General features: G+C 34.3%; 1 protein-coding gene across 1 annotated transcript in view; it reads left to right on the top strand.

Moving 5' to 3' along the window:
• The window catches only part of MARCHF1 (membrane associated ring-CH-type finger 1), an 867,095-nt gene that overhangs the window by 277,601 nt on the left and 571,080 nt on the right, over positions 1-18,414 (top strand). The window contains exon 2 of the mRNA XM_033215596.1: positions 1,531-1,605. The gene's annotated coding sequence lies outside the window, so the exon portion shown is untranslated. The remainder of the gene's footprint in view (positions 1-1,530; positions 1,606-18,414) is intronic.

Raw genomic sequence — 18,414 nt, 5'->3', positions numbered from 1 at the left:
CTTTATTGTCTTTCATGCCATATTACACAAAAGGACGTAAATGTTAGAAAGGTAGTTATGTAGAGAGAAAGCATCAAGTTATTAAGCTTTCAAAAGGCCATGTGGAGAACCTAAAATCATGAAGCAGTAGAATACGTAATCCTAATCTCTTTCATCTAACCAATGACAACATAATTTAATTTAATTTGTCAAATTTATTTGCAATTGTTTAATGGGTATTTGATTGGTAATATCTTATTTTCAGAATTTGAAAATACATAATTTGTTCAAAAATTATAATACATAATTTATTAAAAACAGTGGAAATGGAAATAATAACAATGACCCATTTAAAAAATTGAGTTGATAATCATCTAAAAGTTAATGGAAATTTTTAAGGTTCTATGCAATGTATTCTTTTCTTGTAGAAATATTTTGTTGTTTTTGTTGTTTCTCTAACTGATCTGATTTTTAATGTGTTGTATATAGTTTGAATTTAGTTTTCTCACCTTATGTGGTTACAGTGTGTTCCCAGTGTCAGCAGTTGACTTTTATATATCAACTTATTAATTCCATGATCAAGCTCATTTTAAACAATTATTATACAATTTCTGCTTTAGTGTTATGTACATTGACTTCATAAGCAGATACAACTTTGATATGAAAATGTCATATTTTCTCTGCAACTACAATGCTACTGTATACATTCTTTGAAAAAATGATCAATAGTATCCGCTATTACTTTAGTTTGTTAAGATACCTTCTTGTGATCATCCTACATACAAAAAAAGAATATAGAGAGATTATAAGATATAGATGCCAGCTTATTATATACACAATTGTATCCTTAGCCCTTTCAGCTAAACAAAGGCAATTTAGTATTGTAGCCACGTATGTCTTCTATTGAAGTGGATCCTAAAACAAGAGATAAAATAGTTGGCGTTGTTTCATACAGAGGGATAACAGAGGTAGTGAAGTACATGACTTGCAGATATTTCCCCCTGATGTGCTGCTTAGATTTCATAAGGATCCAAAAGTGAAACTGTTGCTGATCCTTCAATCACCGCATCCTTTTATTCATCCTCATTATGTTCAAAACATTGAGGCAAATTCAGACTGTATTTTTATCAAACAACTGGATCAAATTGAAACCACATATTCTAGTTTGACTTTTAAAATTTTGCCTCTGTCTTTGGAGAGGTTCCTGAGTGTCTTACATTGTTTGGCAGCACATAAATGGCACAAACAACCCTTCTTATCTTATGCCAGAAGAGATTATTTTGAAATTCTCTATTAGAAAATAAAACTTCAGTTTATTTCTTATTATGAAGTATGTAGATATTTTGTAACCATATAGAAATCTATATAAATTCTTTCACATGATCTGAATATTGGCAGAAATGAAATTAAGAACAGTATTATATTATATTTTAAAGACTACTTACATAGGCCCCAAATTTCTACAATATTTGTGTGATCTTTCCATTAAAAAAACATAGTTTCCTTATGGTTATTTTTAAGCTTAGCCTTAACATTAATTTTTGTTTTCAGGAAATGTACCCCAAAAGAACTCTGAGAGAATATACTCAACTGTCCTGCTGTGATTAAACAAGACTGCTGTATTTTGTAAGTTCATCTATTTTTATCTTTATTCTTTAAATAAAGAACACTTTCTGCTGTAGAAAATCCCTTTTCTCATTTGGAATTAGAGTCTAATTTTGTTTTAATGGAAGGCTTAATTGATTTTATTTTTTTCAAACTTTGTTTTAGCTTAGTTTTATTCAGTTTCAATGAATAATGAAAAGACATTTCTTTTTTAGATTAATTCTGTTTCCTTGTATCTATTGGGCAATATTTTAATGGCTTGTGATACGAATCTTATCATTTGGTAAAAGGGCAGTGCTATCAGTAATGCTGACTTGACCTTGGCAAAAATATTGGTAATTTTAGTACCTCCATTTCAGTGAACAAATACATTTGATTTTACCAGTGGAAACTGGCTTTATGAAAGTAGCTAAATACTGACCATCTTTAGGATATAGAGTAATTTTATCTTGTTACTAATACTTAGATTATACATTCAAGGATTATCATATTCATCATGATGAGATATGTACTATATGATTTCGATGTATTAGGCTATAACTTCTTTTTTGCACTATATGATTTAGATGGATTAGAATATAACACTTATTTATTTCACATGACCCAGAGCAACCAAAGGCTATTGTGCAGAAAATCATGAATGACATTAAATTGAATGTTTCCTGAACGTTCAAATTTATAATCCTTCTCAGTATCTCAAAGTTGAAATTTTGCTATTTCAGTTTCTGAAACACAATATAAAGCAAATAGATTTTCCCCTCCTTTGCAAACTGCCTTCTGATATTGAGATAAAATAGTCCGTTTGCCCATAAGTAGTTTTCTATGACAGACACAGTAGGTTAAGAGACCTGTATTACAGGTTATTTATTTTGACACTTGCAGCTTTTTTTTTTTTTTTTTTCATTCAAGCAGATTTTTTTCACAACAGAAAAAAAACATGGCTGTATCCCCTTATAGTAAATGAATGGAGGGATCGACTAGATGGAAAAAAAGAGTCTAAATTTCTGAATTCAGTGGCATAATAGTCATTACAAGTGCCCTTCATCAGGGAATTTTTATTATCCCAGTATTTTGAACAACTTAAGTGCTGCGTATGGTAACGTAAAGAACACACTTAAGAGTTAGAACAGATTTTAGAAACTTTTCCAGTAATTCCGAGGGCATAAATTAGTTCAAAAATATCTTGAAATTGGTGAGGAATCACATAAAAAGGGAAAACTTTGGAAAGACAAATTTTAACATATATTGTGAAGCAAAAATAAAGATTATGTAGGAGATTTACAAAAAATAATTATCTTGGCCAGGCACGGTGGCTCATGCCTGTAATCCCAGCACTTTGGGAGGCCAAGGCGGGCAGATCATGAGGTCAGGAGATCGAGACCATCCTGGCTAACACGGTGAAACCCCGTCTCTACTAAAAATACAAAAAATTAGCTGGGCATGGTGGCAGGCACCTGTAGTCCCAGCTACTTAGGAGGCTGAGGCAGGAGAATGGCATGAACCCGGGAGGCAGAGCTTGCAGTGAGCCGAGATTGTGCCACTGCACTCCAGTCTGGGCCACAGAGCGAGACTCCATCTCAAAAATAAGTAAGTAAATAAATAAATAAATAAATAAATATAATTATCTTAAAATTAAATGGTGCCCCAGTGGTTTCATTTTGTTTCAAATTCTATCCATTTACATTATTATTTTTCCCCAAGGAAATAATCGAGTTTTTCCCCTAAAAAGAAACCTCATTTAATAAAAATAATCAATTCTCAATTTTTAAAATAAGTAATCATTTAGCTACCTATGTATGTATGTATCTCTTCAATTCCAATAGGTTTTTTAAAATTTTCAAATAACAACATTAGAACTTTCAACAATTTTACATTAATAGGAAACTTCTGTTGAATGTGTCCATATATCAGCTCCTAAGTGTGAACAATGGCAAAGAGATTTGGTGTTGCGTATGACCTGTGCAGTTCTATCAGGGGTGAATTTACATTTTCTATTTTTTTTTTTTTTTTTTTTACTTTTACTTTAGGTTCAGCAGTACACATGAAGGTTTGTTATGTAGGTAAACTCTTGTCACAGGGATTTGTTGTATAGATCATTAGGATTTCACAACAAGTCTTCTGTTTCTTCTTTACTACATTCACTCTCTACAGGTCTGAGAAACCCAAGTTGGGTATCATGGAGGTGTTATTAGAGCTTAGATTAGTAAAATCCAGGAATGATTTTTAAAAGTCAAGAAGAAATGTTTTCTTGCTTTGGTCACGCTCTTCTTGATTACTCTGAATGCTTGTGGTTGAGTCAGCTAATAAAGAATCTGGAATATGTGGGAAAGGTGCAAGGAGAAATAAAAATTATGGTGAAGAATTCTCAGTAATCATGTCTCTGATAAAAAATTTAAGGAAATAGAATACTTGCATTTGAAAAGGAAAACATAGTGAGATAATTATTATTCTTCATGTACTATATATGAAGAGATCTTATAGAAAAGGTGACCAATTCTTTATTTTGTAATTATTTTTTAAGACGTATAATAAACCTGGACTGTTATTAGTGTAGATTTTCAAGCTGTGAGAGTTTTTAAGCACAGGAATAACTGAAGATAGCACTTTGAAAATCCCTTCTTTTGAGAAACCTTTAAAGTAAAATAGATCTTATCTTGGACTGTCTGGGGGACGAAAGTGCTCATTAATCCAACATGAAATCTTTTAAACCTAGGATTATATGATCAGAAATTAGTTACTGTTTTACATTCTGTAAATAGGTCACTAGCTTTATCCCTTCAAACAACAGTGGCTTTGCTTTTCTGGAACCATACATAGGAGAGAGTAACTGGTTTAACAAAGCATCTCACCCTCAACAATGGTCCCAGTCAAATAATTGTCCAGTTTTCGATGGAGAATTAGTACAGTTCTCTCTAAAGGTTTAAGAGATGATCAAAATAGACCCCTTGCTTTTGGAATGGGAATTGCTCTGGGAGCTGAACTAATTTCCTCTCGCTAGAATAGATTTAAACACATGTTTTAACAAACAGGTTTTAAAAATCACAGCTATCTTATGCAGCCCATTATTTCCATTCTCTTAAGAGAGGATTATACTTCATAAGGTAATACCTATGAAAAGAGACTATTTTTCTTGTATTTTAAATTAGCAATTTTAGCTTAGAAATAATTCTACTTTCTGGTGATAATGCTAGTTATTTTATAGACTTTGTTTTTTCAGAAACTTTGTGGAGATAAAATTAACATTATATTTTTCCAAGTTTTTTTTTTTTTTTAATTTAAGAAATTCAATCAAATGAATATTTCTGCCAAAAACTGTGAGGAATAGAAGTGCAAAATATGACCACTGCTTCTAAATTGCTATAATCTCATTGTGGAGAAAATCCATTTATATAAAAATTAAATGTGGGATTGCAGTTAGTTATAAGTGCAGACTATGTTATGAGTCTTGCTCTTTCACAACACCTTAAACTGATCCTTTGCATGTCATGTGTGTATTCAAAGGAATGTAGAAAAAAAAGAAAAATCAATGAATGAATGAAGTCATTCAGAGAATAATGCTATTAAATTTTGAACATAACATACAGATAAAGCTTAGTAAAAAATCGTTATTACAAATAGAATAAAATAAGAACAGCAGGCTTGACTTAAAAATTTACTTAGTATCAGGGAAATCTGCCCCCAATATTTCAACATAGGTTCTTTCTATTTTCCCTAAGTGTCAGCCAGCTGAGAAATAGAAAGAGTACAAAGAGAGGAATTTTACAACTGGGCCTCTGGGGGTGACATCACATATCGGTAGGGCCGTGATGCTCACCTGAGCTGCAAAACCAGCAGGTTTTTATTAAGGACTTGAAAAGGGGAGGGGGTGTATGAATAGGGAGTGGGACACAAAGATCACATGCTTCAAAGGGCAAAAAAGAAGAAAAAAATCACGTGCTTCTGAGGCCAATAAAGATCACAAGGCAAAGGGCAAAATAAAAAACTCCTGATAAGGGTCTATGTTCAGCTGTGCACATATTGTCTTGATAAACATCTTAAACCATAGAAAACAGGATTCGAGAGCAGAGAAATGGTCTGACCTCAAATTCACCAGGGTGGGGTTTCTTCCCCACCCTAATAAGCCTGAGGGTACTGCAGGAGACAGGGGCATATTTCAGTCCTTATCTCAACCTCATAAGACAGACACTCCCAGAGCGGCCGTTTATATACCTCCCCCCAAGGAATGCATTCCTTCCCCAGGGTATTAATTATTAATATTCCTTGCTGGGAAAAAAATTCAGCGATATCTTCCTTACTTGCACATCCATTTATAGGCTCTCTGCAAGAAGAAAAATATGGCTCTATTCTGCCCAACCCTGTAGGCAGTCAGACCTTATGGTTGTCTTCCCTTGTTCTCTGAAAATCGCTGTTATTCTCTTCTTTTTCAATGTGTGCTGATTTCATGTTGTTCAAACAAACGTTTCACAATCAGTTTGTACAATAGTGGTCCTGAGGTGACGTACATTCTCAGCTTATGTAGATAACAGGATTAAGAGATTAAAGTAAAGACAGGCATAAGAAATTATAAAAGTATTAATTTTGGGAACTGATAAATGTCCATATTAAAATGTAATCTTCACAATTTATGTTCAGAATTGCAGTAAAGACAAGCATAAGAAATTATAAAAGTATTAATTTTGGGAACTGATAAACGTCCATGAAATCTTCACAATTTATGTTTCTTTGCCGTGGCTCCAGCCAGTCCCTTCGTTCAGGGTCCTGACTTCCACAACAACTTTGTATATAATGTTACATATCTGCTTTAAAGGTATTTAAATCCTCATCAGAGAGAATTTTATTAATAGTGGGGAGCAATGCTAAGGAGATAAGTCTTAGCAATGCTAAGACTTTTTGCTTTAAGCCACAAAAAGTTTTAATTCCATGTTAGGCAGCCTACACTTTGTTCAGTGGTAGGGATAGTCACAAGAGAGTTCAGTGAAATGGTATTCTATCACTTTCTGATAAATTGATATAAGAAAAAATGGTAAGAGAAATCAAAGATTATGTCAAATTTCAGAGTCTGAATAACTGGAAAAATATGTAGTGAACTGATATATGGAAATATAAAAATTAAGAAAGAGGATGGAGGAGGTGGAGGGGGTAGTTTGTGTGAATGAATCATGGAGTGATATTTTCCAGTTTTTGAAATATCCTGAACTTATTTTCCATGGCTTCCCGTTTTACAACTTTTAATCTCAAACCTATTCTCTTTTTTTGTATTATTGATATTTTGATAGTAAAGCAAATGGTTCATTTGTATTCTTTTTCTTTTTATACTCTTACTGCACTTCTAGATTATCTAAAAGTGAATTTTTAAGTGAATGAACAGGAGTCTTGGAATGTTGAGAGAAATAGAAATTAGTATCTCAGGCCAGGCATGATGGCTCATGCCTATAATCGAAGCACTTTGAGGGGCAGAGATGGGTGGATTATTTGAGCCCAGGAGTTCGATACCAGCCTGGGCAACATGGTGAAACCCTTTTTCTACTAAAACTACAAAAATTAGCAGAGCATGGTGGTACTTGCCTGTAGTTTCAGCTGCTTGGGATGCAGAGTGGGGAGGACTGCTTGAGCCCAAGATGCAGAGTTTGCAGTGAGACGAGATTAAACTATTGCATTCTAATCTGAACAACAGAGTGAGACTCTGTCTTAAAAGTTAATAAGAAAGGAAATTAATATCCCATAACCTATTTTAGACCTATTTTACCACTATGTCTTTTCCATATATCATTATATATGTTTAATGTTGTTAAATATTCAATTTAAAAATTGTGGTGATTGATAACAAAAATGTATACTGTGAGTGAAAAACCACTGATCTGTGACAAATGGCACTAACTAGGGAAGTACAAAATTAGATAATTGTTCTATCAAAATAAAACAAACGTGTTGGAGAGAGTTATAGCATTTCAGCACATAGCTTTGTATTTGTTATACTCTCCTTGTCTAAAAGAAAGGATAGCAGTTCATCAAGAGAAATATTTTTCTCCCTTAGGTTTTATGAAGATGCTGATGCATTTAAACAACATAATAGCCTGTATCCTCAATACAACTTTATAAACTATAGGAAAGGTCCTCTGCTTATGGTTGTTTCTTGTATCAGCCTTTGATAGACACCTTGAACAAAATTTAAATGCAATTACTCCAGGAACCAAAGTGATTATGACAGCATTCTGATTATCTGGAAACACAGGGAAAAAGTCTGAAGAGTCTTAAGGAGTAAATGGTTGGCAGCTTATTCCTTAGACAATTATCTTGAATATCAACTGCCTCCAGCAGGCTTAAAATAGGAGTTTTAGGGCAGACAACTCATAAATGAGGTTTTAATGAGAATGTGAAAGGCAGGCATTTTTCATTCATGACTGAAAAAGCACCTCTATGCTGTAGATATCAACTATGTTGAAAACAAAGACATTTCATTGTGAAAGTTGAAGGCTATGCCTTTGTTCATTTAGACAACACATATTCTTATTTAGTCTAGATTGCTGGTAATTCTACTTATCACCAGAAGTTGAGGTACCTGTGTGCAGGATTAAATTTGTTTTTGTCAGGAAGGAACTCTAAATGTTTAAATGAATGCTAAAAGGCTTTCTAAAAGTTGGGTATGTCTATGAGAAGGTTTGGACAGATCTTGGAGATATACCGCATACCATCAAAAGTAAAACCTTGTGTTGACTCTCTTAATTAGTTTGATACTTCATTGTAATTAATCTGCCAGGTGAACATGGTTATTAAATAGATTTATGCAAAATGTGCACATTTTTCTTGCTACTGTTTTAACCTATGTTCTATACTAGGTAGTTATGAAAGTTTCGTTATTTGGAATAAAGCTCTTAACACCTCTAAAGAGGAAATGTTTGCTATATAACATGAGTTTGAATGAATAAGTGTAAAAATTAGAAGTCTTTAAAAGGAAAATTCAGTTTCTTTTCAGTTAGAGAGATTCGTATGTGGAATAGAGATGAATACAGAGACCATCAGCTACCAAAATGACAGAATGTTATTTATTCCTTCTCATGAACTGTGGCAGTTTTCTTTCCTGATTAGAAGAGATACCCTTATTTCTTCTTCCTTGTTCATAATTATTATCACTTGCAACTTTTACATCTGTAATAGAAAATATAACAAAATTAAAACATATTAGGTTCTCAATTTTCACAGCTTTTAAAAGCATTTATACATGTATTTTTGATATTATGACCTCAGAGAACAATATTAACAAAATTTTCTTTTGAATAATATATTTTAAAAGGTTTTTTTAAGGGTGACGAACTCTCATTTGTTTCTCCAGCATAATTAACAACTGTGACTTTCTATTTCATTTGTTTTAACATTTGCACTAGTGAATTCACCTTTTGTCCTGCTTTGAATTTGATATTGAAAAGAAGTTTTATGCTTCATTGCTTTCTAATATGCCTCAGGTAATCAGTCCTGTTACAGTAGCTTATATAATACTTATCTGAGGCAACAAAGGAGACTTTTCTAGGAAATAGAGCTTATCTCAAACTGATTTTTATTTCAGTGAGGTCATTATCCATATAATGGAAGATGTTTTGACAAAGAAATCTATACAATTATAGAAAATGAAAAAGTGTATAGATAGACAGACGTAGTATTTTTCCACATAGCCTTAAATCTCTGTAACATTGAAAGTGCTAACATTCTAACCTGCTCGTATTAAATAAGTGAAAATAACTCTCACAACTTTACATGGTAGCATGATTGCACCTAAATATCAATCTGCTGAAATATTCTGACTTTTCCAGGTTGTATCCCATTTTTGACATTGTCTGGGTCTCCTGTGGATTAAGCACCCCATACAAGTCAGACTGTTTGTTTATGCAGCTGAGAAAACCGACTTCAATCATCCTGTTAAATTTTGCAGAGATTGTGAATCAAAACATTTTGGTGATAACATACACATGCATTTAACTGAGGTTCAATGGTTTTCCCCACAAATTCAACATTAACTGTATTTGAAATCATAAATCTGCAAAAGTTCATCTTTTCTGCTTTGCAATGGTGACAAAAATTATATGTTTTTTAGAGCCAACGGGGGAAAAATTGGAGCATTTACATGGCCCTTTTCTAAATTAGCATGAGCAGTTCCTCCGTATTTTTAATCTAAAGGCAAGACGGTCATGTGTCTAAATGCATTACCAGTCATGTTGTTGGTCAGACAAGAGTTACGAATGTAGATGATCGGCCCTTTAACCATTGCATGAAGACAGCCAAAATAACTTTCACATCACATTCAGGGCTCCTTGATCTGAGCACATCTCTCTTCTGTGACTGAATAGATCATGAAAAGATCTTTATTCTTTCTTAAAATAGTTGGGAATACATACCAATTTATTGGTGATGCTGCTGTATCACTTGCATTGTGACACACAAATCACACAGAGTTTTTAAAATACCAATCCTAGAATAAGACTGAAGTGTAAGACTGAATGTCACAGCATGAAATAAGACTGAAGTACACCATGAACTCAACTAGAGTAGAATTAAACTATCTCCTTGAATGGAATCATGACATTTTAGGGCTCCTCTTCAATAATTCCTCTTGTCTTTTGAAGCGAATACTTTCCGGTGATCTTGAATTTTTTGTTCTCTATTTCAGGGTTGTCTTCCTAACACACCTGTCCTGGAACCATTAGACTTAGGAAAAGCTAAACAAATATAGTGAAGTTAACCTACATATATTTGCATAACCAGAAAATACCAGCCGACAATTACTTTAAAAATTAGAATAAACCTAGAATAAACATTAGCTAATGTCATGGCCTTATGATTAGTATTATGATAATCTGAAATTTTGTTTTAGATGGGTGTGAAGTGGGAAAGAGCAAGTGGTAAGCTGCAAGCATGAGCTGAAATGAACCAAATGGTTTCTAACTCATGTCAGCTCTCACCTATCACTGCTTTCTGCCTTGATTATAGAGCTGTCCCACGGTAGAATCTAGTGCCCATAATCACAGAGCTAAACACTTGTGTAGCTGGGAGAAGCTGAAGGGGTCACAGGAAATGGTATAATAGTAGCAGGTCCAGCTTCTGTGTCACACCATGAAGCCAGCCAGAAGATAAACTGCGAAGGTATGACCTACACAGGCAGTGGTTGACCCTGCCTGGCCTTCCAAATAAAAGGGAATATGGATGTTGCTTCACTTGTTCCCTCAAATTTCACAAAATGTATGTGGCCCAATCTGCCTGAATCAGACGGAGAAGATTCTGGAAAATGTAATTGATCCTAGCCCAGTTGACCCATTAAAGAATCACCACCATGCCATAAATCCATTTGGAAGTCTGGTGAAGTTTGTGCATTTCCCCTCAGAATGTTTGTTAATATTTTTAATACATATACTTAAATATAGAGCATTACCCAGGAAATCAATTATTGTGAAACAAAGATCAAAAACATAAGAAATCAAATTTGTGCCATAGTAATAAGTAAACTTAAGAAGATCTAGGCATATGTTTAATAATAATAGTAATTTTGAAACTCTAATGATTATAAATCATAGTTGATGATATCTATAATATCCAAAATATGATATGAATTAATTTCTAAAATGAAAATTTCAAAGGTATTGCTCATATTATTGTGGTTTGCTGACTAGTCATAATTTAAGGATTCAAGAGATGATCAATTTCAGTTAGAGATTAATGACATCATCTGAAGTCTATTCATGGAACCCATAGATAGGATCTGTAAATCTTAGGATAGAAGCTCTCCCTTGGTGTCACAGTCTTTCTCAGTGAAATATATTTACCAAGATCTTTAAAATATACTTATTTTAGGCAGTAAATTCAAAAAACATGAGGCCTAGATGCTGTGTTGTGAGACTTGCATTACATACTAAATTATGTCTATAGTATACCAAGCCTTACATTATTTTTTTACATGTCTACAGTTTTTAAAGTCTTAATTATAGTGAACAGCTTTTCTGTACTTCTCTATGAAAAGTAAAATGAACATTACCAAAAGAATTGGCAGTGCTAAATTGTTAGTAGGCTCCCTGGGGTTTTCCTTGTTGCTGTAAAGGCTTCAATGATTTCTTCATGGTTTAGTAAAATGGCACCATTTAAGCTTCTGAGCTTCAGTCACTAAATGTTTTCAAATAAATTTCTTTCAATTTATATAATACTTATGTCTAAAAAATGATAATGCACAGTTTATTAAATGGATATTGTCATATGGGTACAAGGTGAATTAATCTTAAATGTTAGTATAGAATAACACATTTCTATTACATTCTGTTTTTGTGTTTTCCTAACTTTGGTTCTTTTTACTTTATGCTCACCTTATTTGTTCTTGTGTGTTCCTTACAAAGAGAAGGACCCTGGAGGCACAATTTATTTATTTATTTTTTATTTTAGATACAGGAAATACATGTGCAGGTCTGTTACAAGGGTGTATTCCGTAGTGCTGAGGTTTGGGTTTTTATTGATTCCATCACCCAGATAATGAACATAGTACCCAATAGGAAGTTTTTCAGCCCTCTCCCTCCTTCCTCTCTTCCTCCTTTTGGAGACTCCAGTGTCTATGGTTCCCAATTTTATGTTCACAGGAACCCAAGATTTAGCTTCCATTTGTAAGTGGGAATTTGCAATATTTGGTTTTCTGTTTCTGTGTTAGTTTGCTTAGGATAATGAATTCTGGCTGCATCCATATTGCTGCAGAGGATATGATTTTGTTAAGGCTGCATAGTATTCCATAATATATATGTGCCACATTTTCTTTAGGTAATCCACCATTGATGGGCACCAATTGATGATTCCATGTCTTTATGTCTTTGCTATTGTGAATAGTGCTGCAATGAACATATGAGTGCATGTGTCTTTTTGGTAGAATGATTTATTTCCCTTTGGGTATATACCCAGTAATGGGATTGCTGGGTTAAATGGTAGTTCTATTTTTAGTTCTTTAAGAAATCTTCATACTGCCTTCCACAGTGGCTTAACATAAGACACTTTCCCAGCAGCACTGTATGAGCGTTCCCCTTTCTCCTCAGTCTCGTCAGTATCTGTTACTTTTTGACTTCTTAATCATAGCTATTATGACTGTGTGAGATGGTATGTCATTGTGGTTTCGATTTACATTTCTCTGATGATTAGTGATGTTGATTTTTTTTATGTTTGTTGGCTGCTTGTATGTCTTCTTTTGAGAAGTGTCTGTTCATGTCCTTGAGGTACAAATTTTAAATTTTAAAAGTTTAAATCTTTTAGTTGAGTTTTGGTTTCTCTTTACACTTTTAGAATACTTTCAGAGATAGATATGAAAATTTATTTTTTTTTTACAGTAATAGATACAGTTCATAATGAAACTATAATTAGTGATTATGGTTTATTATAATTATATTATGCAATAACATCAAAAATCACTTAAATATATGTCATTTTATTTCATACTCTTGACACCATAAATGCTGAGAAGGCAATTTTCATTTTATGGACAAAAATCATTAATCAAAATGAGTGAAAATGACTTAACTAAGGTTGTGTGGGGTGTATGTGTGTGTGTGTGTGTGTGTGTGTGTCAAATATAGCAAACACTTCTCAGGCATTTGTTTCTTTTTTCAACTGTATTACCTCCTTTATCCTCACAATCACACTAGTCATATGTACTATTACTATGCTAATTTTACAAATGAGTAAACTGAGGTACTAAGGTTAAGTAACTATCTGAAGTTCTGATGCTATGGAGTGGCGGCTAGTGAGGAGTAGGCCCTGGAGTATAATCCAGGCTGTTCTGGGCTTGAAGTCTGAGCTCTCTATGCTCAAGGAGACCTCTCATAATCCTGTTTTCTCCCTTCTAACAACTATAGGTATTATTTGTGGTTAGCATTTTGTTGCATCAGCTAAAATGTTTAGGCCATTGTTAAGCATTGTTAACTATTAGTGATGATAATGGGCAACTTCAGACTTTAATGGGATTGCTTTTGGTTTGTTTACTGTTAATAGGTTTTTGGATGGTATTTTTATTGTTATGATACAGCTATTTTTCATAATGTAAAGATGTGTTCTTATATTTCTATTTAACTTAGAGTGTTTCTCAGAAATATTTAAATACAGTCAAATTACTTTTAGCAGTCAGATGATCACAGTTGTTCTTTTCTTTGAATTGAAGGTATATTTTTTGATAAGCATCCAATCGATTAATCATTGTGTTTTTTAAAGTTACAATCCAGGCCGGGCGCGGTGGCTCACGCCTGTAATCCCAGCACTTTGGGAGGCCGAGGCGGGCGGATCACGAGGTCAGGAGACCAAGACCATCCTGGCTAACACGGTGAAACCCCGTCTCTACTAAAAATACGAAAAATTAGCTGGGCTCGGGGGTGGGCACCTGTAGTCCCAGCTACTCGGAAGGCTGAGGCAGGAGAATGGCGTGAACCCGGGAGGCAGAGCTTGCAGTGAGCCGAGATCCCACCACTGCACTCCAGCCCTGGCGACAGAGTGAGAGTCTGTCTAAAAAAAAAAAAAAAAAAAAAAAAAAAATTTGCAGTCCAGTGGCAAACAACACCTAGTCATGTTTCTGAATTCAATTTTCCTGAAGTTTGCTTTGAATATTTGGTTTCATATTCTTAAACTATCTTTATATTTGTGTAATATTTGTCAGGTTTTTATATCACAATCATGTTAGATAACTCTCAGTCTTTGGGGATACTTGTAAATGCACTTTCATTCCTATTTCCTTGCTCTCTTAGGTAACAGCGATACGAAAGCAGGGCTCACATAACCTTAAGGCAATGGAGGCAGGTCCATGGACACTGACATCCGCTGCTCAAATCTTACTCCGTTCTCTCCGGACTTTGGTGGAGACTAGCGCCTCTTTCTGGGCCAACTTGGCTGCTCCTTGAACTGGAGGGCATAATGTAATTCAGTATTGTCCTTGCCATTCAGTCTTAGTTTAGTTGACTTGTACCTGTATTGCACTACTGCATTATCCTCCCTTTACTAACCTGGGCTCATGGCAGGCTGCTGGCTTCAAAATCAGTGTGCAGACCTTTAGTAACTGAGAGCGGATTAGACTTTAAATTATTTCCTCTTCTTTTTCTGACCGTACAGTTCAGCCCTTTTTATTTTGCTGGCATGTCCGTCCTCTTCTTACAGGAACATCCTGCACAGCAGACAGAAGACAGACCCAAAGAAATGTTGATCTGAAATGAAACTCTCTATTTTACATATTTCTCTTAAGTATTAGGGCCACTCTTGTTTGTACTGAAACCTAGACGGGAAATTTGGACATGTGCTAAACAGATAACAAAAATAACTCTAGTTATTTCAAACACAAAACATATGATATTAATATTATATTGATTGCAACAGTATCAAAAGAGCTGGAGGAACAAAAGAGAAATATAAGGGGCAAAGGAGAAGAAAAGATAAAGCAACTCAAGAGTTCATTACTGGTTTTTCTCTTCTGGGCTGGAGATGTACAAACTTTACCCATACACTAAGGGTGCTCTGCTAAGAAGGCTTCTGTTGTTGGAACACAGATGCCCAGGAATTTATTCTAGCCTGAAGGAACCACCAGGATCCTCACTGCCGCTGTCCTCCCCTTCAGTGCTAAAAATTCTACTGAGCTGTCCTGTGAGAGACGCTGCCAGAAACCTGAAATGAAGGGAGTCACTCTTCCATTTCTCCTGGGTTCTAATATTCAACCCCCACTGAAAACTTAACCAAGAGAATCTGGGAAATATAGTTTGTGGTGTCATAGACTCCTTGTAACAGAGCACAGAAGAGTGAGAATGGAGGCTGAGAGCAAAGATACAAGAGATCAATCTAGTTATTACTTTTCATTTCTCAGTGTCTATTTGCAACTTTCTGTCCATGTGTAAATTCTACACAACAATGGTATTGGTTGTGTTTGACATTTCTACTTAGTATGATAAAATCCATTTTTATAAAAATGAAGAGAATCTTACTCTCTTCTCTAAAAGGAAGAAAAATGTTCCATCAGTCCCCATATTAATTTTTAGGGATGGTAATTCCTCCTGTGTTTTAGTAATAGTCCAATTGGGTCTACTGTAATTTAAAAACCACATTTTAAGGTATACTGTCTCCAGTACTTCTACTGTGAAACAATAGGAGAAAGTGAGAGGAAAAAGTAAGTTAATATAAGCAGATAAATAAGGAAGAAATTATATAAATCTGCTAATGGCCTCATTTCTGTTTGAATATAACTTCATTGTTCTAGCATGCATTCCATCTTACCCTGTTATTAGCCAGACTTTCAAATTACCAAGGTTCTTTACTTGTGGAGTGACTCAAACTTTCATTTACAGAGGGTTTTTAATTCTATGGTCTTCTATTCATAGGATTGATCTAAGTTTTCCTTAACTCTTACCATTGGTTGTGGACTAATAAGAGAAGCTTTAAAAAATCCCCTGTGTTCTAGACGTCATCTTTTCTGCTCCAGTGTAGATCAAGAAACCAATTTACTTCTGATAATTGAGATCAATCAACCTAACCAGCAAAGTAACTTTCTTCTTTACCCACTGGTTCAATAAGATGAGAACACAATAGTAGACTGGTGGCAGTTTCAATATCCAATTAAATTAAAACAGTATTTTTATCTCTTGGAGAAAACATTACACCCTTAGGAATGAAGAACTCTGAACTACTGAAGACAAAAGTTTTGGTAAATGGAAGTAAAATTCTGTAAGTGGGTTATTGTGCCTAATAGAGAGAGGAACAACTTCCACTACACCCTTGTGTGCTTGACCCAAGTATTCTGGATATAGAATAGGCAGTGTTATAAACCTGTTTAATCTATATATATCACATCCCATTGAACTACACTCCAACTTCACAGAATGCCTTAACTGAGCCCTCAGTCAGCTCCCCCACCTTCTATCAGATTAGCTGCCACTGAGTGTTGGGGTACATGTTGTTCTTTGGTTGAAACCAGTGTTTTGTGGGATACATGATAGTGAATATGGCCTTACCTGAGTCCACAGATGTTAAGGCTTGCAGAAACATTTTTGTCAGGGAAGACAGATGCATGTCCAGAATAAGTGTCTATTCCAGTGAGTACAACTCTCTGTTCATATCATGATGGAAGGGACGTAAGGTAAATAACCTGCTGCCAAGTGGCTGGCTGGTTCCCCCAGCTGATTACTGGTACAATCATTGAGGCTTCATTACTTGTCCTGTTGTAGGCAGGTTAGATATGCAACAACAGCAGTAGCCAAGTAAGCCTCGGTGAGAAGAGACCTTGTTGTTGATTGTTTGCATCTATCCCTGGCAACATGACAACTTTGTACCCATTGTACCTTGGAGTCAAGTGTGGAAAAAAGATGCCAGACATGCACATTTTGGGTCATCTTTTTTTAAACCTAATTATTGAGATCCTCCATATAAACTAACATACACAGACACACACACACACATGTGCACACAAAAGTATACACATACTTCCCACTACACTATCACATCATTACTCTGCTTAGGTATTTCCTTTAGTCAAATTTCCCTGAAATTTCAAAAATTAGTTAAATGCTGTTTTTTGTTACATATCCAGTATTTCGTCACACTACAACATTTCTAACACAATATTACAATTGTTTCTTGAACATAATTTCCAATTTGACTATAAACTACTTATAGAGGTGATCTTTTATTTATTTTTGAATCTCTAGTTGGAAATCTGTATTTGAGATATAGTATTTCAAGCCAATATTTGCTGACAATGATTGCAAGTAGTTCTGACTTAATATTTGCATTTTCTTTAACTCACCTGTTAGGAAACTATGTATTCTTAATTTGCAAGTGATTTGTCTTTCTGAGTGCACACATTGTACACATTAACTATGTGCAATTCATTATATATATATATATATGTAATATATACATAAAAAACTTGGTGAAAATTATCCGCTATTCTCCCTATTTTTACATGTTTGTAATTTTTCACTATAAAAAGGTTTTTTAAAAGACCTTAACTGTTTATTTAAGTATTTAACAATATTAAAAATGATGTGTATGTGTTATGGAATATATAACCTAACGCATAATTATTAATTCAAGAAGATATCATTCAACACTTTCTGTATTTTATTTTTAAATTTTTAATCCACAGGATCTGTCAATGACAGAGAGAGAGATGTGTTAAAATTTCCCATTCTATCAACAGCTGATATATGCCACCAGATTGGTATTTGGTGTGACCTTATTTCTTTCACAGTCCATTTAGGTACCAGTTAAATTACCTTCTAAAATTTGAGAACAAGTACAGAGGGCAGAGATTCTCCTAGCTTCTCATTCAACAGTCATTTTCAAGGTTGCTCTGTTGTTTGAAATGGGGTGATTTCTTTGACGCACTTCAATCAAAGGCGTTTCCTGGAGACAATAGCCTTCAGCTTTTCTTCAGGATCTCTCTCCGCCCTTAGTTCTGGTGTTTTACTCCTGGTGTTCAAATGCAGTTATTTCCTCCTCTACCAGCTTTTCCTAAGCCTCACAAACTTTCTGATTAGTTTTTCTCTTAGTTTTGCCACCTTGGTGTCTGTCTTGCTGTTTGAGTACCTATTAATGTGTGGGCCACTGATGAGAAGATTTCTTATCTCAGTAAGATCTCTTAATCTTATCCTATTAATCTTGAGATTACTTAACTTTTACCCAGATTTTGACTACTTTGTTTGTTATAATGTATTTTTTCTGTTATGAAGTTTTGCATTTTTAATATTTGTATAATGTTATTGCGAAGCTATAAAAAGAGATTCAGAAGATAACAGATGATATTTCCAACCAAAAATCTACAAACAACAATTCTATGGATATATACTACAACGT

Source organism: Trachypithecus francoisi, unplaced genomic scaffold (genome assembly GCF_009764315.1).
Source record: "Trachypithecus francoisi isolate TF-2019V2 unplaced genomic scaffold, Tfra_2.0 Lachesis_group1, whole genome shotgun sequence".
NCBI classification, from domain to species: Eukaryota; Metazoa; Chordata; class Mammalia; order Primates; family Cercopithecidae; genus Trachypithecus; species Trachypithecus francoisi.
Note: the sequence above shows the minus strand (reverse complement) of the source record. Positions and strands in the feature narration are given on the sequence as shown.